This window comes from Pan paniscus, chromosome 21, assembly GCF_029289425.2.
Source record: "Pan paniscus chromosome 21, NHGRI_mPanPan1-v2.0_pri, whole genome shotgun sequence".
Taxonomy (NCBI): domain Eukaryota; kingdom Metazoa; phylum Chordata; class Mammalia; order Primates; family Hominidae; genus Pan; species Pan paniscus.
Window position 1 is genome coordinate 5,760,700 of NC_073270.2, and position 24,057 is coordinate 5,784,756.

A 24,057-nucleotide genomic window follows, 5' to 3' on the forward strand; every position below is an offset into this window, starting at 1 on the left:
TAAATGCCCCCTGGACAATGCAGGGACAGGCACTCCCACTTCGGCCTGCCCTTCAGCACAGCACGTACCCCACACAGAAGTCACCTGCTGGTGTTTCTCTCCCCTCCTGGGCCTGGAGCTTCCTCTCTGGCCCCCAGCCCCCAGCTCCCAGCCTGTGCCTCTCCTGCACCCGGGTTATCATGATTACTGCTTCCAGGAAGGGGATGGGATCAGCAGTCTGTCCAGGGACACTAACCTGCTACCTTAGGCCAGGGGATTCCTAGAAGCAGAGCCTGAGAGAAAGCATGTGATTTATTGTGCAGGTGTTTTCAGGAGAAACCTGTAAGGGAGTGGGGGAGGCAGGACGGGGGCAGTGGGAGGAGCTAGGAATGAGGGGGGTTCAGCTGGAGCCCAGCCACAGCTGATCCCCTGGGGAGCTCTGTGGTGTGAAGGGCCCCCAGAGTTGTCCTACGTGGAGGTGGGCAGGTGGCGCTTCTGGACCGCTGCATGTCAGTCATTGGCAGAGGGCCAGCCCGTAGGCATTTCCCTGCAAGAGCAATTCTCAGGAAACGTGTGCCGCTAAGACCCAGCACTGTCAACACTCACAGCATGCAATAGATTAAGGGGACCTGGGTGGTACAGCAGCATCCATTACACCTGCTCCATATCTGAGATTGAAGCAACTACTGGGTCTGTCACTGTCCCCCACCCACTCTCAAGTTGGGAGGAAACAGCTGCCCACTCAGGACCAGCCTGGCGCTGGAGCCTAGGCTGCAGGAACGGGGTCAGCGTCACCCAAGCTCTGGACCAGCTGAAGCCCTGCAGCAGTTGCATGAAGGGTCCTTTCCCTTCCTTCCCACAGATGCCACTTGCAGGTGTTTCCAGCCTCCCACAGGAGGCCTCTCCAAGAACAAATGCAGGGCTGGCCAAGCCCAAAATTCACAGCCTCAGCTTCCTGAGAGGAGAGCACACACCAAGTTCTCAAGACGCTCTAGGAGGAGGGAAAGGCGTCTGGAGCTCCCACCAAAGACAGCAGAATCCCCTCTGCTCTTAGGTCTTGCTTCCTCCAAACGCTCCACGGTCAGGGAGCCCGGAGAACGTGCCACCTTTCCTTGGTCTCAGAGCATCCCCAGGACCCTGGCTCGCCCTACGTGGTTTCAGTTCCAGCCTGGAGACCCAGCCCCTCTCGTCTTATTTATGAATTGGGAAGTCCTCCAAGGGAGGGGCAGCCCTGGCAGGAAAGTCCAGGGTGAGAGAGGGGAAGAGCTCCCTTTGGTGGTCACTTTTGTTTTTTGTTTCCTGAATTGTCTTCCTGGTTGTAGAGCAGGGGCCAGGCCCCACCCACCCCCACCTCAGCTCCCAGTGGGGGTGAGGGAGGGAGAGCAACAGTTGTTCTATAGGATCCAGGCAGCCCCAGTCTCTGAGACAGGCTTGGGGAGGAGAGGGCTTTCCATGGAGAATTCCCAGGGTGGCAGACCCCACAGAGCCACCACCTGACCAGTGGGAGGGCTGGGCACTTGCCAAAGCCTGGACTGAAACCAAGGATGGGGGGCGGTGGGAAGAGGTGGCTTAGAGACACCCGACGTCACAGTGATTCTGACTCCAGGTGCTCATGAGACTCCCAGAGCAGCGGCAGGGAGTGGGTAGAGAGAGGGGTTGCTTTAAAAATCCTGATGTCAGTGAGGCATGGTGGCTCACGCCTGTAATTGCAGCACAGCACAAGGACGGCTTGGGACCAGGAGTTCAAGATCAACCTGGGCAACATTGTGAGACCCCGTCTCTACAAAAAATAAAAAAATAAAAAATTAGCCAGGCACAGTTAATGCCTGTAGTCCTAGCTACTCAGGAGGTGCACCCCTGTAGTCTTAGCTACTCAGGAGGCTGAGATAGGAGGATCGCTTGAGCACAGGAGTTCGAGGTTGCAGTGGGCTATGATGGTACCACTGCACTCCAGTCTGGGAGATGGAGTGTATCCCCTTCTTTAAAAAATCAAATCAAATCAAATCCTGACATCCAGATTGCAGCCCAGATCAATTACATCAGACTCTAGGGGAGGGGCCCAGGCAGAAGCATTTTCAAAGCCTCCCCAGGTCATGCCAGTGTACATCCAGGGCTGAGCGCCACTGTGGAACCTGGTAGGGAAAGAGCTGTGTAGATTGAGGACACCACCATAGGTATTTCAAAGCAGCCCTTCAAGAAAGGAAGGGGTGGAATTTTCTAAAAGCAAACTGAGTTGGGTATTTAGCACCCTCTCCCTACTACTAATATTTCCAAGGAGAAAGGGGACAGTGTAGAGTGTCCCGCAGGGTCTATGTGTGCAGGCATGGAGCTGACGCAAAGGGCTCCTTCTTGCAAGCCAGGGCACCATGTCACAGAAGCCAGAACCCCAGCCCCAGGCCCCAAGTCTGATGCAAAGGAAACACTCACTGGAGGCCTGTAGCTTCCCCTTTTGGGGCCTGTGCACACCTCTTCTCTGAGCCCTGCCCCTCCCTCTGAGGACAACCTGGATCTCCTGGGTTGGAGAAGAAAGTTGCTGGACACAGTGCTTTCCACTACAGTGTTAAAGACCAACTGGCCGGGTCTCCTGAGGGAATCTGCTTTGTAACCAAGCAATGGCAGAGGAGATAGTGATCCCTCTGCGCTTCGGCCCCCTTGTAGTGGGGCAGGAAGCGGTGCGGATGGCAAACAGGAAACCCCAGCCCCATTGCACCACACGAGGAAGGAGACCTCAGCTGCAGGCTGGGGCCCTGCCAAGACCTAGAGATGGCAAGAGATGCCAGATCATGCTTCCCAAACCCAAGCCTGTCCTGGGCATGGGCAAAATGTGGGCTGCCTCGGAAGGAAATGGCATACTCTGCCTTCTGCCTTCCTGCTTTATGGAACAGAAGCCCCATCACTGCTTGGACTCCTTTAACCCCTACACCAAGCTCATTACGAAAGAAACTTTATTATCCTCATTTTGCAGTTGAACAGTTGAGGCACAAAGAAGCTATGCCACTTGCCCAAAGACACACAGCTAGAAGGGGCGGAGCTGAGGCTCAAATCCAGGGCGGTGCAGCTGCCAAGCGGAACCCCTGTAGACTACAGCTTCTCTTGAGGTGATAAGGGCGAAAGTGCTTTCAGCCAAAAATCAGCCAACCCAACTGTATTCTGGAGGAGTGGTTCTCCCACTTGAGTGTGTATTGGAATCCCTCCGAGGGCTCGTTAAAATACAGATTGCAGGTCCCTTTGCCCCAGTTTCTGATTCAGTAATTCTGGGGTGGGGTCTGAGAAGGTGCAGTTCTAATAAGCGCCCAGGGCTGCTGCTGATGCTGCTGGTGGTAGCAGGCTCTAGATGCTTTATCTTAGTCCCTCCAAGAACCCCAGGGGGAAGACTTCACTTTACAAGTGAGGAAACAGAAGGTCTCAGAGGTTAGGTGGCTTGTCCCAGGTGGCACAGCCGACATGCAGCCCAGTGCTCCTGTGGCTCTCTGGCTGAGCGCTGGATCTGAGAGGGTCACTATGCGAGTAGCAGGTGCAGGCTGGCTCCAGTTACCAGCCCACAGCAGGCTGGGAGGTCCGGGGGATGCGAGGCAAGTGAGTGACCAGCCCAGAGGACAAGCTGTGGGAAAAGCAGACCCTGCAGGGGCCAGGGAGAGAGGCCCAGAGCCGCAGGTCCAGGACATGGGCACTTGCAGTCACAGAGCCACTGACTCTCAGTCCCTTATCACACACTGGGTGGGACACTGAGGGGACAATGAACTACCCCTCCCACTCACAGGCCCCACAGACCATCCCCACCCCATTCCCAGAAAAGCCCCGATGCTTGGTAACTGACAGGCACAGGCCCTTCCTGGCAAGCTACCGCACTCCCATCCCCAGAGCTGCCCCTGCCTGGCCCACCGACACAGGAGGAACTGAAATGCAGCAAGGGCCGTGCTGGGGTTTCTTCAAGCATGTCAGCCTACGAAGCCGCCACTCTTCCGCCACCAACTGTGGCCCAGCCCGGCCCAGCCCTCCCTGCCCAAGCTGTCTGCACAGGCCTGGGTTCCCGGACGCGACTGCGGAAGATGGGAGGAAGCGGTCCTGGGACTCCTGCCGGAAAGGCCTGCCTCCAGCTCCACGCCAGTGGGGGTGTGGCCAGGTGAGTGACCCAGAAGGCCACCGCTGGGCCCACCCAGACAATGGCCTCGCAGGCCGGAGGAGCAGCCACATGTTTACAGGGAAGCCCCACCGGCATCCACAAGTGCCTGACCTTTAGGATGGATGTTGCAGAAGGAAATTCAGAGCGCTTAGCCTCTGATCAGAGAGCCAGGGCACTGGAGCGGGACAAAAAGGGAAGCATAAAGGAAGCACAGACTCCAGAAAAAAGCAGCTGTGTGTGCGTGGGTGTGAGCATAGCTCCCGGTGTGTGAGTGAGAGTCCAGTGTGTGGCGTGTGTGTGTGTGTGTGGAGGGTATGGTTGGGGGTGGTGTGTATGGCTGTGTATGTGTGTGTATCCACATGTATGGTGTGTGTGCTTGGTATGTGTAGAATTAGACTCTGGCTCAGAGAAACTAAAGACCTAGAATGCTAACCAGCCAAGACATAGTCCCTCGTGGGCTCCAGTTCAACCAAGTGAGAAATTCCATGTGACTGTAGGACCCAAGGGGAGAGTGGAAAGTTGGTGGAGACAACACTGGCCCCAATAAAGCAAATAAGACAAGACACTCCCTGACCTGCATTTCTCAAAGCTGAGCCAGTTTATAGGGTAGTTTTAATGTCCTACCTGGGGAAGAGCAAGGTAAGCTTTCCTCCTGTCCAATAACTACAGGATATAAGGGAGGCCACCCTGCAGGGAGGGCCTGAGGCCTGTGTCCCCAAGTGCTCCCGATGGCCCATCTGAGGGTTCGTCTCCCAGCTCTGCAGAGACAGAGACAGACAGATCCAGGCAGGTAAGGAGGGGCTGCCTCCGGGTCCCCTGTTTCCTACAAGCTCAGATTTCTTTGGTATCGACACTTCCTGTTTACTGAGTGGTTTCCAAGTCACAGGCCACTCAGACTCATCTCTGACTTCACATCCCCTTCCTCAAGGGAACCCCAGCATTCTTCCTTTTTTGGTGCTATAGGCTGAGACTCTGAGCTGTGTGTGCAGAGATCTTGGGGTTTCCTCTACTCGCCACCTGGGGACAGGACTGAAAACCCAAAAGCTAGGATCGCTGGCTTCCTCCACCCCCAGACCCCGGCAGGTTCCTTGGACTTGAAAAGCAGTGAGTGGGAAGAGCAAAGGAAGTGCTGGGTGTGTCCAGAGCCCTCCAGGGTGGTCGGCAGGGGGCAGTCATTGCAGCATATCTGACATCCACCCTCCACCCTCCTTTAACCTTGAGTTAACGCATCCAACAACATGTGCGGGGAAATTCCCCGCTCACTGCAGATCTCAGACCCCTCCTAGTGCCAGGAGAAATGGCACATCGGGGGGTTTCCAGACCGTTTCCAGGGGAAGTTTGCCACAGTAGCACATTCACACCCTCCTCTGTCTGCCCTGGGCACAGCTGACCAACCCTAAAGGAAAGTCAGCCCCATGAAAAGCAGAACTGCTCCTCCACGTGGCCCGCAGAGGCGGCTCTATCAAACCTCCGTACACCCCGACGACTGCCTAAGATTAATAAGGTAGCCACCCACTGGGCAGGGCCAGGTGAAGAGACCCTGAGCGCCCTCCCAGACTCACGCTCTTACCAGCTCACTGGAGGAGCCGCGGGCGCTTCGGGGAACTCACCTAACAAGGAACTCACAGCATTTGCCTCAGAGCAAATGTCCCAGAGAAAAGCCACCTGACCCACTCCCGTGACCCCTGAATAGAGTCACGTGACCTGGTTTCCCTGTTCTGGGTCCCGCAGCTTCCTGAGCTGACCTGCGGGCAAACTCTGCCTCACCAGCCCCCCAACCCCGTGGCACCGTGGCCCCGACTGGACACAAAAGAGCCATCCTTGCCCTAAATGTCTGTGTGATTAGCTGTGAGACCCTACATGGCACTTTAGGAAGGGGCACTGATTATCTGAGGCTACCACCCATCTCCCCAGAGTACCTGAGGCCTCGTGGACTCCACCAGTTAAAGTCCCCCCTGCACCCCATGCCACACTATGGACAAAACATTCAACAACCAGCCCTACAGCCACTGGGATGGGTATTTAGCAGGGCAAGCGTTTGGCACACACAAAGGATGCTTGAAATAGAAAGGCAGAGACCCTCCTTCTCGAGCTTCAAGGAAGCTAGTGTCCACACAACTCCACTTCTACCTGGTTTGAATCTCTCTCTCTGCATGGCAGCTGCTCCCTCAAAGTCATGGCGAATCGTGAGCCCACCTTTCCAAACTCATCACCACACAGAAAACCCTGAGATTCAGCAGCAGGGGGTCTGGGCCCCAAGGGCCAGCTGCCAGCAGCTGGCAAGCCATGCTGTGGTCAGCTCCCAAGCCAGTGGTGCTGCACGTCTGCACCCTGGCCACTTTTGTCCTGTGAGGCTGAGATGGAGGCAGCACCCTGACACTGCCCAGGCCAGGAAGGATAGTCAGGACCACATGACCCAGCCTGAGATGGAACCACCAGGGGCCAAATACCACAACTGTCTCCCAGGGCTTTCCTTTCCTTTCTATTACAGAAGTAAAATAAACATTTTTTGTTTTATTTTTAAAATATAGGTCAGGTTCCATGGCTCACACCTGTAATCCCAGCAATTTGGGAGGCCGAGACGGGAGGATGGCTTGCATGCAGGAGTTCAAGACCAGCTTGGGCAACATGGCAAAACCTTGTCTCTACAAAAAATAAAAAATTAGCTGAGTGTGGTGGCGTGCACCTGTAGTCCCAGCTACTTGGGAGGCTGAGGCAGGAGAATCGCTTGAACTTGGGAGGTAGAGGTTGTAGTGAGCCAAGATCGTGCCACTGCATTCCAGCCTAGGCAACAGAGTGAGACTCCAACTCAAAAAAAAAAAAAACAATAATAATTATAATCACTAAATGCACCCCAGAAGTGTCTCACATGCAGGTGAGGTTCAACCGGTTTGGGGCAGCGCTTGAACATATCCCATGACTTGGATGCCTAATACAAATCTTATCCTCCCCTCCCCATGTACAGAATTGGAAATTAAAATCACTGGGGTCACATGCTGACTTAGTCATGGCCAGATGTGTGCTGGGGCCAGATCCTACTGGCTCTCAAGTGCCAATGGCACACAACTCTTCCCAACTGAGTGTTCACTGACACCAGGTTGGTAGAGTGAAGTCAGCCATAGTGGGAATATTTATTTATATCATATAAACTGGAGAACACCACAAAGCAGGGCTTCCCCCAAAGCCCCTACCAAGAGCCGGGTGTTAAATATTCACCAGCACGTCGCTGGTCACAACCTAGTAATACAAACCATGTGCAGGTGACCTCAGTTTCCTCACCTAACCTAAGAGCAGTCTCTCTCCAAAGCACTGTAACTCTCTATGTTCCACCATAATACACACTCTGAAATCCATCATAGCCTGCTTCTAGCCAGCAAATGGTTTTCTACATGCTTGCTATGTGCCAGGTTGAGCACATGATAGCCCATTTGACCCTCACAATATTGCTGTGAGATACTTATTATAATTCCCATCTTACAGTTGCGGAAACTGAGTCTTTTCTTTTTTCTTTTTTTTTTTTTTTGAGAGGAAGTTTTGTTCTTGTTGCCAAGGCTGGAGCGCAATGGCGAGATCTCAGCTCACTGCAACCTCCGCCTTCCAGGTTCAAACGATTCTCCTGCCTCAGGCTCCTGAGTAGGTGGGATTACAGGCGCCCGCCACCATGCCCGGATAATTTTCATATTTTCAGTAGAGACGGGGTTTCACCATGTTGGTCAGGCTGGTCTTGAACTCCTGACCTCAGGTGATCCACCCACCTCGGCCTCCCAAAGTGCTGGGATTACAGGCATGAGCCACTGCGCCCAGCCTGAAACTGAGACTCTTAATGACTTTTAACTATAAGTTAAAGCCTGTCTTAGGTTGGTTTCACCCAAAAGTAGATCGTGAAACAAGAATTCAAGTTCAAGTACAAAGGGAGTGTACAAAGTACAAAGTACACTCCCTTTGTACTTGAAATGTACTGGAGATGAGGAAGTGAGCAAGCTAACACTATGAGCAATTGAGATTCGGTCCTGCAAGGGAATTCTTAGAGACAGCACAGAACATGCCCCAAACTTATCTCAAAAGAGAGGCGAGGAAGCTGGAGTATTTGCACACCTTCTCCCATCAGTCATTGGTTGAGACCAGTGGAACATGGGCAGGAGACTGACAGCATCTATTACATTATTCAGTAGCCCACAGCTAGGAAATGGTAAGATGCAATTCAAACTCCAAATCCAATACTCTTTCATGACATTTATAAAAATGAGCAGTTAATCACACTTCACTGAATGCCAACTACGGTTAAAGCACCGTGCTGATGAAGGAAATCTACTTTGCCAAATCACTTTGGGTCGACATGTTCAAAGAAAGCACAGGTATTTCTCTGCCAATTTTCACCAATTGAAGGAACAGGAAAGGGCCTTGGAAGTCATTTTGCCCGTTCCACAGGAATGGATGAGAGGGCCCCTCTCTGGTTCCGCCACAGCTGCCTTGAGCAGCAGCAGTTCCCCAGCCCCAAGCTGTCACCGCAAACAGCAGCATCAACCTGTGATGACAGACTTTAGAGTCTGCCATCCCAGAAATGATAAAAAATGACCCACTGGCTGCACAGCCCAAGTCAGAGGGTGTGCCACCCTCCTTCCCTGGTGCCTCCTGCCCCATTCACCAACCCCCACCTCACACGGCCATGTGGTCCACAGTAACCAACAAGCAGGCCAAATAAATGAAACCAGCCGTGAGACCTGTGGGAGCTCATTCCACCTTGAGGACATTTATACATTCTTCTGGGCCAGGCACGTGGCTCACACCTATAATCCTAGCACTTTGGGAGGCTGAGGCAGGAGGATGGCTTGAGGCCAGGTGTTTGAGACCAGCCTGGATAACATAGCGAGACTTCATCTCTATAAAAAAAATAAAAATAAAAATGTAGCTGGGTGTGGTGGCATATGCCTGGGGTCTCAGCTCCTCAAGAGGCTGAGGTGGGAGGATCGCTTGGGCCCAGGAGGTTGAGGCTGCATGAGCCATGATTGCACCACTGCACTCCAGCCTGGGCGACAGAGAGAGACCCTATGTCAAAAAATAATAATAATAATAAATATAAATAAAAAATAAAACTTCTTCTTGGAGACAGGGAAGTGTTTAAATAGGACAGTGTGTCATTACAGTAAACAACTGGACCATGTTGTGAAGAGTATTAGGGAGGTAGCAGGAGGGAATTTCTACCCCTTGCTTTATAAACCCAGCTGTGGCAGTTCTCAGCTACTATAGATTGAAGATAGAGGCTAAACATCTTGTTCCATTCCAAGCACACTGCTGAGACCTGCCCTGTTTCTCGCTCTGGAAGAGAGGAGGAGATGAGTCCTGGGACTACTCTTGGGGTCACTCAGTCCATCTCCCAGCCTCTCCGTGAGACTCTCTGGCAACCTGACCCTGCCTTTCTGCCCCCACCTCCCACTCAGTAAGGACACTTCCTGCCAAAATATCCTAAAGATGACTGAAAGTAATAATCAGGCCCGTGTTCTTTTGTGCTTTGATGACAGGTCTCCTCTCTGGCAAGCAGCGTCGTCCAGCCCTCTGAGGCAGCAGATGCACACCCTGGGCACTTCTCCAGCTGACTCGCTCAGCCATTCCTAAGCAGCTCACGTAGGGAACGCAGACACGAAGCCTGGCTCCGGGGCACCAGGAAATAGACCAAGAAGTCAAAGCAAAACCAATAGTAACTGGGATGTCTCAGGTGGGTCAGAGCATCCAAAGGATTGAAAACAAGGTGTAGGGTTGTCCGCCACACCAACTGGACTCCTAAGATGGCACAAACTGGCGAGAAGACCTGAACCTCCAAACAGAAGCCATGTGGAGATGGAGAGAGGTGGGCCGTGGAGCACTAGGGACAGAGTGAGGCCACGCTCAGGAAAGTGGGGATGATGTGGCTGGAGATACAGCAGATGTGGGCGCAGCCCCAGTTGGCCAATATGGAGGGCACACAGTCCTCTTCCCCTGGAGGAAGGCACGAAAAGGGACCTCAGATCCCTGGTCTCCTCTCAGCCTGGCTCCTCAAAGGGGCCATCATCATTCCAACCCAATTTCAACAGAATAAAAATGAGGGGAGTGGAGCACTTGGGATATGTCTAGGCTGCACCCCAACACTTACCATATGTCTCCCTGATATTCCACCTCTGCTCCTCCATCTGCTGAAGGAGGAGCGGAACTCACCTTCCAGCCTCCCCAGCACAGGGAACCCAAGCTGTACCAGTCCACACTCCACGTGCCCAGGCAGGCTGCACGCTATGCCTCCATCTTCTCCCAGGGCAAGAACACCCGCTCTTTCCAAAACTACTGCCCTCTCCAAGCTCAGCCATCATTTGAGGCCCTCTTCCACCCCTGTGAGGCCTGCTGGACTGCCACAGCCCCTAGGCATCAGGCTGACCTGTCCAGAGGAGAAAACACAGCTACTGCCCACCCTCAAAGCCCCCACGCAAGGGTCTCTGATCCCAAATGGCCACCACCCAGGTAGATGTCACACTGTGTCCCTGGGACACTATATTTGAACACAAGTGTTTTGGGTTTTTTGAAAATTAACTCTCCTCAAACAATCCGATATATCTTTGCCATGCGAGGTTTCTTTAATTCTTCAGACCACCTGCAGAAAAAGTGCCTAGTAAGTAAATGTGGATTTATTAGTAAAATAAGCCTAGCTGCAGATTCCTCATCCAGATGTTCCTGAAAGAAGGCCCCTGGCTCTGTCTTCCCGGCTGTTTAAAAGAATCATTGTTTCTAATTCTTTCCTCCCATTGTACTAAGATCAACTGTGGCAGGAACTGGGTCCCCCTCCAGGACAAATTGTTGTTTGTCAGCTGATTGGTTCATACATTCATTCATCATTTACAAGGTACTTACTATATCCCCAGCCTGCCGTAGACACAGCCTTTGCTCTCCCGAAAAACACGTTCTAGGCGCCGGGATTCCAGATACCTGGGAAATAGAGTGCACGCAGCGCTGAGAGGCCTCGCGCTTGGCTTCTCCCGTCACTGAGGCGCAGAGGTGCTGTGGACAGCCCAGACCCACGCAGCGCCCGAGGTGAAACAGAACCCTCAGTCTCCCTATGAGGCCACTGGCACTCTCGGCTGTCCCCAGAGCTCTCCGACTTAGAGCTGAATGCAAAGTAAGCGCTCGAAATGCAGAAGTCGCCGGGGCCGCCCACGGCACCTGCCTCGCTCGGGGCGAGAGAAGACGCCAGGCAGAGGTCCCAGCGACCTCAGGCACCAGCTCCGAAGGAGGGCGGGGAGACCGCAAAGGGGAAGTGCCCGGAGGGCCAACGGCCCCCGCGCACCCTGCGCCCTTCTGAAGCGCGCCGCCTCCCCGCGCCGGGGACTAGGACCTGCCTCTGGGGAATCCGCCTAGAAGACGGCGGCGGATTGGGGTCGGGCACTCTCCAGGGCTGTCAGGCCCTCCCCAGCCCTGCACCTGCCACGCCGCCCCACCTCGCCAGGAAGTCTCAGAGACCCCGGGGATGGGGTGGGAGCGCCTTCCCATCGCGGGCTCAAAAAGAAGGAAGGACGCCCCCAGGGGTCCTAGAAGGAGGACTAGCTCCAAGCCACAACTTTCTTCGGACCCAAGGCAGGCCGGCTGGGGCTCCGCGCCTACACGGCCCCTGGCGGGGGTCCGCGCGCCCCGGGAGCCCCGCGGCTCGGGGAGGAAAGAGGAGACAAGAGACAGGCGAGGATTAAGGGGCTGACCCAGCCGGGGTAGGGACCATCGTGGAAAAACTTTGGCGAGGTGGGGGGACGCGGAAAGAGAACGGCCCGCGCCCTGCACCTTGCGCCCGGCATCCCGCGCCAGTGCCTCGCTCCCAGTGCCCCGCGCCCCGCGCCCCGCGCCTTGCCTGCACCCCGGGCCAGCTGCATCGCGCCCGCGCCGCAGGAACCGTGGAGTTGGAAAGTGGGGGCGCCGCGGCTGGGGGGCTGCTTCAGCTGCGCCTCGGCCAGCGATCGGCGGGCCGGGCTCAAATCCAGCCAGGCTGGGCAGGCGGTGGCCGCGCGATTGGGGACCGGGCGCCCCGCCCTCCTCGCTCCCCTCCTCCTTCCTCTCCCTCCCTCCAGCCCCTTGGCCTTTTTCAGCCCCTACCGGATCTGCTCGTCCGCTGTCCTCTCTTTTCTCTCGCTCTTCAGATCACTCCCCACCCCTTCGCCTTGCCTTCGCCTTTCTTCCTCCCCTTGTCTCCTGCCCCCTCCTCTTCTCCCCTCCCCTCTGGGGCGGAGCTTCTCCCCTCCCTCCCAGACAATGCTGTGGCTGCGTCCCCTTCCCCGCCAGCTCGTCCAGGCTCCCGCCGCCAGCGATTCTTCCGGGCTGGGGGTGGGGAGGTGGGGGGGAGTGCAGGGTTGGGGAGGATGAGCTGGCTCCCCTCACCTCCTTGCTGCTGCCCTCTCCAAGAGGGATGGAGACTTGGCCCAAGCTCCTCGGTTCACCCGGAGCTGTGACAGCCACTCCCAGGGAACAGTCACGCTGCCCTACCAAGCCCACCTCCAGCGGCCTGGATTCCCCAGGCAGAGGTTGTGGGATTTTGTTTTTTCTAACATCCCAGCTTATTCCCAAAAGGGTTTGAGCCGGACAGGGGCTAAACAGGCCCCTTCGACTTGGCGGGCCGGCCAGACGTGACAGCAATGCCAAGGAGGCCAAGTTTCTTTGTCCATTTCTCACCTCCCCCTTTTGTATCCCTGGACCTCCTGGCGCCCCCAGCACACAGAGGCCCTTGAGCAGCCCGGCTGCAGGTTCCCTATCTACTCAGGGTTCTCCCCCTCACGTGCCTATCCCCAACCCTGCAGTGTCTGCGGACCAAAGGGGAAGGGAGCCTCAGGCCAACCCCCAAGGTACAGCCAGACCAGCTCATCCAGCCTGGAAGCCAAGCATTCTTTACTAAATTCATTCTTTGGATCTTGGAATGTGTCTCCCTTAGAAACAATGTTATAAATGGTGATCTGCTTCCCAGGCCAGCCACAAAAGTCTGTTGAACCCAAAATGCAGCTGTAGGGTGGTGCTGAGAACTGTGTCAGCTACCCTGAAAAAGGAGGCCACTGATCAGCTTTATTTGTAGAAAAAATATGTATATATGTTCTGGTTCTTTCTTCTTGGGCTATAAACACTATAAATTAAATAAGTTAAAGTTCTCCCATTAAGTTTCCCCATATGGACCCACTACTCTATGTGTTAAGCTTCTTTCCTTTGCAGGTAATAGAAATAACCTTGGGGGAATGCATTTGCAGACGCAGTGGTTTCTCGATAATCTCATCTGATCTCAGTGTCAGAACTGCATGGAGAGCTCAGTATAAGAGGCAAATCCAGAGCCTAAAGGGCTTCCCGTAACCCAGAAAGTCTTCCCTGAGGGGTTCTTTCTTCTCCTTCATCACAGACTGGCCCTCCCTGCACCCCAGACACTTGGTGAAAGGTGGCCATGACTTCTATCTCCGGGGCTTGGAGCTCTGCTGCTCAGGAAAGCAGCCAGATGCTGCTAGAATCCCTTATTCTCTAATCTAATCTCCCAAAAGAGCAGCTCACCCTCCTGTGACGGTGGGGCTAGGGATGAGCTCAGGTTGTCCAAACTGGGCTGCCAGAAATCCTGAACCTAGGCCCTATTTAAAACTAAACCCATTACTTTTGTTTTTGTTCTTGTTTTGTTTTGTAATTTTGAGATGGGGTCTCACTCTGTCACCCAGGCTGGAGTGCAGTGGCATGATCATAGCTCACTGCAGCCTCAATCTCCTGGGCTCAAGAGATCCTCCTGCCTCAGCCTCCCGAGTAGCTGGGACTACAGCCATGTGCCACTACGGCCAGCTAATTTTTGTATCTTTTGTAGAGATGGGGTCTCACTATGCTGTCCAGGCTAGTCTTAAACTCCTGGCCTCAAGCAATCCTCCCCCTCAGCCTTCCAAAGTGCTGGGATTACAAGCACAAGCCATCTTGCCAAGCCCCGAACACATTTCTCTCTACTTAGATTCTCCATCTTGGTGAATAAATTGATTGATTGATTCATTCATTCATTCAGGCAAGTCACCAGAAAAAATTTTTCCATCCATCAATTTCCCCATACCAAAGCCACAGGTGAGAAAGGAATAGCCCTTCATCCTTCATCCTTCAAGGCAGAATATAGCAACACATCTGAACAGGGATAATATTTTGCATATATTAAACTAATAATTAAAGTCTACCCTTAAATCATATTTTCTTTTTTTTTTTTAAGATGGAGTTTTGCTTTTGTTGCCCAGGCTGGGGTGCAATGGTGCAATCTTGGCTCACCACAACCTCCACCTCCAGGTTCAAGATTCTCCTGCCTCAGCCTCCTGAGTAGCTGGGATTACAGGCATGTGCCACCATGCCCTGCTAATTTTTTGTATTTTTTTTTAGAGATAGGGTTTCACCATGTTAGCCAGGCTGGCCCCGAACTCCTGACTTTGTGATCCACCCACCTCGGCCTCCTAAAGTGTTGGGATTACAGGCGTGAGCCACTGCACCTGGCCAGACCGTGTTTTCTTATAGGCTTCTACCACCAGAGGCCAGACCAAGAGGCTCATGGCCCAGGAAGCAACAGGTGAGCATTGTCTAGAATTGTCTAAAATTCTCCAATAGAAACACAACTTGTGGCTGGGCACAGTGGCTCATGCCTGTAATCCCAGCACTTTGGGAGGCCAAGGCGGGCAGACAACCTGAGGTCAGGAGTTTGAGGCCAGCCTGGCCAACGTGGTGAAACCCCACCTCCACTAAAAATACAAAAGAAATACAACTCAAGCCACAGGTGCAATTTTAAACTTTCTAGCACCCACATTAAAAATGGTAAAAAGAAACAGGTGAGATTAATTTTAGTAATAGATTTTTATTTAACTCAATATATTACAAATACTATCATTTCAATGTGTAATTAATATAAAGAAATTATCCATGAGACATTTCACATTCTAGTTTCATACTAAGGCTGAAATCTAGCGTGTTTTTTGCTTGAGGACATCTCAATTTGGACATTAAAATTTCAACAAAACTACTTGATCTGAATTCAGATTTTGTAAAACTTCTAGTTGAAAAAGTAGATTCACATGCCCAAGTTGTTTCAAACATACTTAAATGTTGCCCAATAACTGAATCGAGGATCGGCATATACATTTTCATTTTAATTAATTATGAATAAATAAACTTAAAATTCAGTTCCGGCCGGGCGTGGTGGCTCACGCCTGTAATCCCAGCACTTTGGAAGGCCGAGGTGGGTGGATCACAAGGTCAGGAGATAGAGACCATCCTGGCTAACACGGTGAAACCCCGTCTCTACTAAAAATACAAAAAATTAGCCGGGCGTGGTGGCGGGCACCTGTAGTCCCAGCTACTCGGGAGTCTGAGGCAGGAGAATGGCATGAACCCGGGAAGCGGAGCTGGCAGTGAGCCGAGATCGCACCACTGCACTCTAGCCTGGGTGACAGAGCGAGACTCCGTCTCAAAAAAAAAAAAAAAAAAAAAAAAATTCAGTTCCTCAGGGGCATTTGCCATGTTGCAAGTGTTCAATAGCCACAGGCTACCAGATTGGGACAGCACAGGTTTACAGAACAAGGAGGCCACTGATGAGTTTGGAGTCTCAAAGCTAAGTTCCTTTTTTCCTTAGCAAAACAGTAGTGGGAATGACAAGCATGGCCAGAGAAAGAAAAGGAGCTTCTACATTTCTTTGTCTCCCCCTATAACAGCTGGAGAGGCAGATCAGAGTTCTCCTGTGTGGCTTGGGAAAAGGAGGCTATGCAGAGAACCGGGAGGCCCAAAGCCCACTCCTCAGTTCCCAGTGGATTCTGGGAAAAGGGAGGAAGACAGAAAGTCCTGGATGCTGCGTCTCCCCGATTTGTGACCTTTGACCTTAGAGCCGAGGTATGTTGGTGGGTTAAGTGGAGTTCTGGGGATAGAATCAAGGATTACAGGCCAGGTGCGGTGGCTCACGTCTGTAATCCCAGCACTTTGGAAGGCCGAGGCAGGAGAATCACCTGAGGTCAGGAGTTCAAGACCAGCCTGGCCAACATGGTGAAACCCCATTTCTAATACAATTACAAAAATTAGCCAGGCGTGGTGGTGGGCGCCTGTAATCCCAGCTACTCAGGAGGCTGAGGCAGGAGAATTGCTTGAACCTGGGAGGCGGAGGTTGCAGTGAGCAGAGATGGCGCTGTTGCACTCTAGCCTGGGCAACAGGAGCAAAACTGTCAAAAACAAACAAACAAACAAACAAGAACAAAAAAAAAACACGGTCTGCCCACTCGCTTCTCCTCCAACCTAGACAGCCTCACACAAGTCAGCTCAGTGCGGCACCATAGCTACACAGAGGGAGGGCCTGGGTTCAGCTTCCTGGGGTCACCCACAATCCCTGTGTGGCATAGATGTAATGCCAAAGTTCCCACCTGCTCCCAAGGACCAGGAGCTTCAGAGGGAAGCTGAGTTGTGTGAGCCACAGGCTTTTTAACAGGGCCCGTCTTGGTTTGAGCTCCCTCAAGAGCAGAGCCTGAGACAAGGATTTGGGTGCAGATCATTTACTGAGGACCCAGAATGCAGGAGTGAGGGAGGGTGGAAGTGGAGAGTGGGGAAGGTGCATTATTGGACAGGTTACTGCTGGGGGCAACTGGGGCTTGACTTCTCTGGGGACCGTATAAGGAACTGTGTAGAACACGCCTCAGAAATATCTCATTAAAGATGGGGGGTTTGGGGCATTCTTCTGCTGACTCCTCTCATTCTCCTCTAGTTGAGCTTACCTCCTCTTACTTCCTGGTTTGTGTGGACATATTTGTTCTAAAAGAAACATCTGAGGCAGAAAAACAGGAGCCGGCCGGGTGTGGTGGCTCGTGCCTGTAATCCCAGCACTTTGGAAGGCCGAGGCAGGCAGATCACCAGAGGTCAGGCGTTCGAGACCAGCCTGGCCAACATAGTGAAACACCGTCTCTACTAAAAATACAAAAATTAGCTGGGCATGGTGGCGCACACCTGTAATCCCAGCTACTTGAGAGGCTGAGGCAGGAGAATTGCTTGAACCTGGGAGGTGGGGGGTTGCAGTGGCAGTGAGCCGAGATCGCGCCACTGCACTCCAGCCTGGGCGACAGAACAAAAATCCAGAAAAAAAAGAAGAAAAAAGAAAAACAGGAGCCATTGTCCCTTAAGGTGGAATGGGTTCCTGTTCGTGGAGCTGTCCACCACTGCCCTGCTGGGATGAGAAACGGGCTGAGGGGATGCGACACAGAACCAACAAATCATCTGCTCTAAGCCCCAGGATGAAGAGGGGCAGGTAGACCCTGGCTAAATCAGGGGCTGGCAGGAGGACATAATGGAGACCCAGAGGGTGCATCAGCGAAGGCCGAGTGAAGATCAGAGTGCAGAGATCCGAAGGAGCCTGGAGCACCCAGACCTTGAACTGCACACGCTGCAGGCGTCAGCAGTAGATGCCAGCCCAGTACTCAGGAATGGGACCAGCCCGTCCAGCATTCTGCTTTCAAGGGAGGGTCCAGAGCAGGCCATCTGCAGCGGGGCCCAGGGAGGACCCAGAGGCCTCCCCGTGATCCTGAGCACGAGCCTCACTTGCCACCACCAGAGTAAGGTTCAACCTCTCCCAAAGATGCGTCTTAAAAAGAGCTGGGCAGGAAGGAAGAACTCTGAGAGAGGGTTTGCGTAAGAAGACCAGAGGGACCATTTAGTATTGCGTAAGACTTCATTTACCAGACTAATATTCAGATATTTTTCCCCTCTGCTATCCAGGAGGTAACAATTTACAGAGGAAGATCCAATGAGATATAGAGAAATAAGGAAGCCTAAGTGAGGTCTACCCCTGGGCTGCCGCCACCTCTTCACACGTCTGGTGCACCAGCATGGCAGGCCAGCTGGACATCTGCTTGACGGGTGAAAAAAGACCCTCCTGGGAGAGAATTTGCATTCTAAAGAAAGAAGAAAACGAGTGGTAACAAGGCTTGAGTTGACAGAAGGCTAATGAGATTGTCACTCAACTCTGCTCCCAATCTGGTCCCCTGGACACACAGGAGGGGGCTCCTGGGAAGAAGGGGCTCTAGGTTACAACTGAAGGGGCTGTTTTGTAAACCTCCAGGTATTCTGAGACCCAAGCAACCATGTTTTGGGAACCCTCCTGCTGAGTAATACTTAAGGGGCCAACCCTCCACTGTTCAGCTTCTCTATTTCAAGAGCTTGTTATGTTGACAACACTACCTAGGATGAGATAGCTTGATTGCCAAAATGGTCACGACTACTGGCTCCCAGCACACTTGCTTTTTGCAATGTGATGCTGCAGTTCCTCCAATAAGGAAGTGGAGTGTACTTCTCCACCTTGAATCTGGGCTGACAGTGTGGCTTGCTTTGGCCAATAGAAGGAGGCAGAAGTCATGTTGTACCTTTTCAGAGCCTGGGCCTCAAGAAGCCTTGCATTCTCCCACTCTTTCTATTGGAACATTGCCTCTACCATTGAACACACCTGAGCTAGCTGGCTGGAGGATGAGAGACCACATGACCCAGAGCCAAGTGGGCCCAGCTGTCCCAGCCAAAGCCCCAGGCATGTGAAAGAGCCCAACCAAGATCTGTCAAGTCCCATACCCAAATCCAGAGCTGACCACCAATGCATGAGGGAGCCCAGCTGAGTCTAGCCCAAATAGCCAGCTGATAAAAAGCGTAAACAAAATAGATGGTTGTCACTTTAAGCCACTACGGTTTGGCATAGTTTGTTTTATAGCAATAGTGAACTGTTAAAGAACTTAACAGGATACTGCAATCAAGGCTGACACGACCAGGGTATTCAGCAGACATAAGTCTGAAGTCCCCTGGATTTGCTTCTGAGCTTGTGTGAGGTACCTCTAGGAATTTGTCCCCACTGCCAGCCCTGTGCCCCCGCCCTTGCCCCCACCACCAAAGCAGCAGAAGAGGTATTTTCAAATGGCTCAAGTCTGAGTGAGTTGGTGGCATTTAGATTTATGGCTGTTAATGTGACTCCATTTGTTCTCATAAACTTGAGAGACCTAGGGAAATTTGAGTAACAAAGATTTTGTCACTGAACTCTACAAGTTTATCTTTCATGGGGCAGGACTATCTTAATTAAAACAGTTCATTTTATCCACCACTAAGCAATTTCCATAGCATTTAAAATATTTATATGACACAGTGTCTGGATCCATCCTTGCAGATGGAGAGTGGATTGAAGCTCTCGCTCAGCTGATATCTAAGTAGGCTCACGTCCACATGTCTTGGGCCCCAGACAGGAGACCTATCTTACTAGGCTTTCCCTCCTCAGTTAAAACACAAACAGGTGCTGGTAAGAGGGAAAAAAAGAAAAGAAAAGGACCTAAAGTGCATAACCTAAACTTACTCATTTCCACCTTTTGTCTCTTTTCACAAAAAGTATTTGATAGACAGCCTCAAGGCTAAACTCTCTCTTGGCCACCTTCCTGCTAAACAAAGTGCTTATAAACAATTTGGTAACTGAACCATGTTTCAGATTATGTGGGATATGTCATATAATTTTCCTAGGAATCCATTCAGGTTTTTTTAACCCCAGGGTTACATTCCACCAAAGCTCCCCTTCCATTTTTGGAAGGAAATACCAATTACTTGGTGGGAAAAATGTTACCCTATCAATACAAATTGAATACATATTCAAAATTATAGATATTGATTATATATATGTATATATATGTGTATATATATGTGTGTGTGTGTGTGTGTGTGTGTATATATATATATATATATATATATATTACCAAGGTGAAACTATAGAGTCTGTGTTTGGCATAGGAAAGGCCAATCTACCACCACACCCACCATGCACACACACATGCACACACACAACTCTATTGTTCAGAGCTTTCCAATGAGCCAGAAAGAGACTTCTTGCTAACATTTAAGGAAGACTTTGTCCTGGATAGATGATAATTGGGACCAAGAATTTTCTCATGAATTCAGAAACTTAATGAAAAAAAATTATCTATAAACAATTACTCCAAGAAAAGTTACAGGCCAGGTGCAGTGGCTCGCACCTGTCATCCCAGCACCTTGGGAGGCCAAAGCACGCAGATCATTTGAGTCCAGAAGTTTGAGACCAGCCTGGGCAACATGGCAAAAACCCGTCTCTACAAAAAAAATTAAAAAATTATGTGGGCATGGTGGCACGTGCCTGTACTACTTGGGAGGCTGAGGTGGGAGGATCACTTGAGCCCAGGTGGTCAAGGCTGCAGTAAGCCAGATAATGCCACTGCACTCCAGCCTGGGCAACGAGTGAGAGCCTGTCCAAAAAAAAAAAAAGAAAAGAAAAAAAAATCAAGCAAGCACAAAAGAAAGAAAGAAGACAACGAAAAGAAAAAAAAGAGAAATTACAAGTGCACCAGAAAAGAATTACAAGACAAGGGAAAGAAGAGAAATATAAGCTACCAGGACTCAGGAAAAGAAGTGAAAGAGAAGAATAAAACTATCACAGAAATAGAAGACCCAATGGAGGAGCAAAACACTATGAAAATTCACCTAGAAGCCTGGAAGGTACATTTCAGAAAAATGAATGCAGTAACATGGAGAATAACAGTGAATTTTAAGACGAGAAGAAATAATAGACATAGAACAAATGCAGAAGAAAGTCAACATATGTATAATTGGCATTCAAATATATACACTAAAAAAAAATTTCCTAAACTGAAAATGTGAATTTATAGATTGAAAGACCATACTATGTTCTGGGAAAATGGATATAGTTTTTTCTAAACTATGCCCAATGTATGTTTACAGCCAAATGTATGTTCCTTGAGATATGAGGATGGGGGTTTTTGTCCTTTTTTGTTTATTGCTGTGTTCCCAATGCTTAAAATAATGCCCCAATGAACATTCAGTAAATGAATTGCTAAAGGAACAGATTAACCAATAGCAACATATCCTATTAACAGTGCCATGCTTCAAAGATAAAGAGTTTCTGGTTACTCAGTAGAAAGATCAGATCATCCATTAAAAAATAACAGCATGTCTTTGCTATTGTGAATAGTCCCACAAGGGCCAAGTGTGGTAGCTCACACTTGTAATCTCAGAACTCTGGGAGGCCAAGACTGGAGGATCACTTGAGTCCAGGAGTTCGAAACCAGCCTGAGCAACATAGTGAGACCCTGAATCTACAAAAAAAATGTAGAAGTTTTAGAAAATAATGCTGTGATGAACATGTACACCATGGAATACTATGCAGCCATAAAAAAGAACAAGATCATGTCCTTTGCAGCAACATGGATGGAGCTGTAGGCCATTATCCTAAGTGAACTAACATAGTAACAGAAAATCATATACTGCATGTTCTCACTTAAGTGGGAGCTAAACATTGAGTACTGGGGCCTACCTGAGGGTGGAGGGTGGGAGGGAGGTGAGGATCATAGAAACTTCCTATCAGGTACAATGCTTATTATCTGGGTAATGAAATAATCTGTATACCAAACCCCTGTGACACACAATTTACCCATATAACAAACCTACACATCTACCCCTGAACTTAAAGCTAAAAAAATCAGATTGACTACAAACATCAGCACAGCAAGATTCAAAGCTAGAATACAATGAAACAATCTTGTGCCACATATGCTACTATGGTGTCCTCAGAGAAAGAAAACATGGTTCAGGAACTCCTTATCAACCCAAACTCTAGTCCAAATAAAGAACATGCATATATTTTCAAAACTACAAAAATTCAGCTACCTTGAAGAAAATACAGAAAGACCAAGTTTAGTAAACAAATGAGAAACAGAAGCAAAAACACCAATAATGAGCACTGAATACATGTATGTTTCGGGATTACAATTAAAACAACTATTGGAATTATGGTTGCGAAACAAAACAAATGCTATAAACCATTATAAAGCAGAAACTGTAAAACCCAATGAAGGTAAGAATGTGTTAAGTATCTTGATTTTCTCATTTTTTTGTAGTTGAAGGCCAAGAAAAGATACGTTTAAAGTCTGTAGCCCAGCTATTAGGGATACAAATAAGTGTGAAGTTATACAAGAACCCTCTAGAGAGAGGCTGTTGGCCAGAGGTAGCATCTGCTTCTTTGGTGGTCTTGGAGCTTGAGAGTGTTGATGTCATTTGGTGTGTGGGGACCAAAGATAATGAGCAAACTGTAAAATGCTTGACTGTCTTGGACAAAGACGATTTTTCTCATACAAACACTCACAGTGTCCCTACGGAGCAGTAAAGCAGTAGAACTAATAATAGCAATAACCAGCCCAAATTGAATGGAGGAGAGAAGAGAGAGGATTTGGGAGAAAGTGGTTTTGTCATTACTCTTGGTGAAGAGTCAATTGATTATATCCGAAGAAATGTAGGATTGAATAAATTATATACAAATATGAGTGTTCTTTTGTACTATTTGACTTCCTTTTGTTCCATGTGCATATATTAACTAGTCAAAAAAAAGATAGTTAAGCCAAGGCAAGAGGATTGCTTAAGGCCAGGACTTTGAGATCAGCCTGGGCAACATAGGGAGACCCCATCTCTACAAAAAATTAAAAAATAAAAAATTAGACAAACATGGTGGCTTGCCCCTGTCATCCCAGCTACTCAGGAGGCTGAGGTGGGAGGCTCACTTGAGCCTGAAATGTGGAGGCTTCAGTGAGCTGGAATTGCACCACTGCACTCCAGCCTGGGTGACAGAGTGAGATCCCAGCTTGAAAAAAACGGTTAAAAAGTAAAGATCCTAGGCGCAGGGAAGAGGGTCGGGGGAAGGCAGGTAGGGAGAGGTGAGCTGGGGAAGCAAGTCATTTAGATACCGGAGGGGATGGATCCTGGGAGTATCCAGCATGCTGCCCTCTCTCTAGGGTTATATCTAGAAGGATGGGAGTGGACAATAAGACCCTCAGATTTCATACGAGTTTGGGATCTGAAGGTAGAGACCCGCCCCACTTCCCATCAGTCATCTGGAGTAACATGGTACCCATGGCATAGGGCTGCCCAGGCATCTTTGGTGGCAGAGGGACCTAAGTAGACCCAGAGAGCTTCTAGGGGATGTAGGATGTTATAGGAGAGCAGCTAACATTTCCCATAACCCTGAGAAGGGCATGGAAGTCAGATGGGAGAAAGCTGGGGAACTGAGGGCATCTCATGGTTGGAACAAGGGGACCCATGAGTCTTGCCAGGGACCACATGGAAGCTCAAACATCTTGGGAGTAGCCAGGGAGGAAGGATGCTGTGCCCAGAACCATGACGACACCCATGTTCCATCAGCCCACCACCACCGAAACAGAGATGAGAACCTGGCGAGAAGGTGGGAATGGGACTGCAGAAAGGAACATTTCAGAAGTAAGTGAATTTTAACCTAAAATGACCACATTTCTCAGAAATTGACCAGCATGATTTTTGCTGCCAGCCAAATGGAGGTTCAAAGTAGAGATTAAATTTCATATATATATATATATATATATATATATATATATTTTTTTTTTTTTTTTTTTGAGATGGAGTCTCACTCGGTTGCCCAGGCTGGAGTGCAGTGGCACGATGTCGGCTCACTGCAACCTCCGCCTCCTGGGTTTAAGCTATTCTCCCGCCTTGGCCTCCTGAGTAGCTGGGATTACAGGCGCCCGCCACCATGCCTGCCTAATTTTTGCATTTTTAGTAGAGACGGGGTTTCACCATGTTGGCCAGGATGGTCTCGATCTCCTGACCTTGTGATTCACCCACCTCGGCCTCCCAAAGTGCTGGGATTACAGGTGTGAGCCACTGCGCCCTGCCTAAATTATATTTTTTTAAAAAGTTTCAGGTGCTCTGTGTGGAGGTTAAAGGTGGAGACCAGGGATGTAATACAGTCACTACACAGAAGCCCCTAGGAAGACAGGACTCGGTGTAGAAGAGAACTCCCTCATAAAAGGAGTGACATCTGGGTCAGGTCTTAAGGGTGAGATGGGGAAGGACATTCTAGGCAGAGGCAGCAGCAAGTTCAAAGCCATGAGGAGCCTGGCTCGACC

At 50.4% G+C, this 24,057-nt stretch overlaps 1 protein-coding gene across 10 annotated transcripts in view; it reads right to left on the minus strand.

Moving 5' to 3' along the window:
* The window catches only part of RASSF2 (Ras association domain family member 2), a 40,821-nt gene extending 28,381 nt beyond the window's left edge, over positions 1 to 12,440 (minus strand). For 2 of the 10 annotated variants that reach the window (XM_055105067.2, XM_008974800.5), the window contains exons 1-2: positions 11,961 to 12,188; positions 10,976 to 11,050 (exon numbers count right to left, since the gene is read on the minus strand). The gene's annotated coding sequence lies outside the window, so the exon portion shown is untranslated. Of the gene's footprint in view, positions 1 to 10,229; positions 10,506 to 10,975; positions 11,051 to 11,960 lie in introns of all 10 variants that reach the window. The other 8 variants (XM_008974799.5, XM_008974802.6, XM_034947578.3 and 5 more) reach the window with 7 other exon arrangements.
* Positions 12,441 to 24,057: the final 11,617 nt, after the last annotated feature.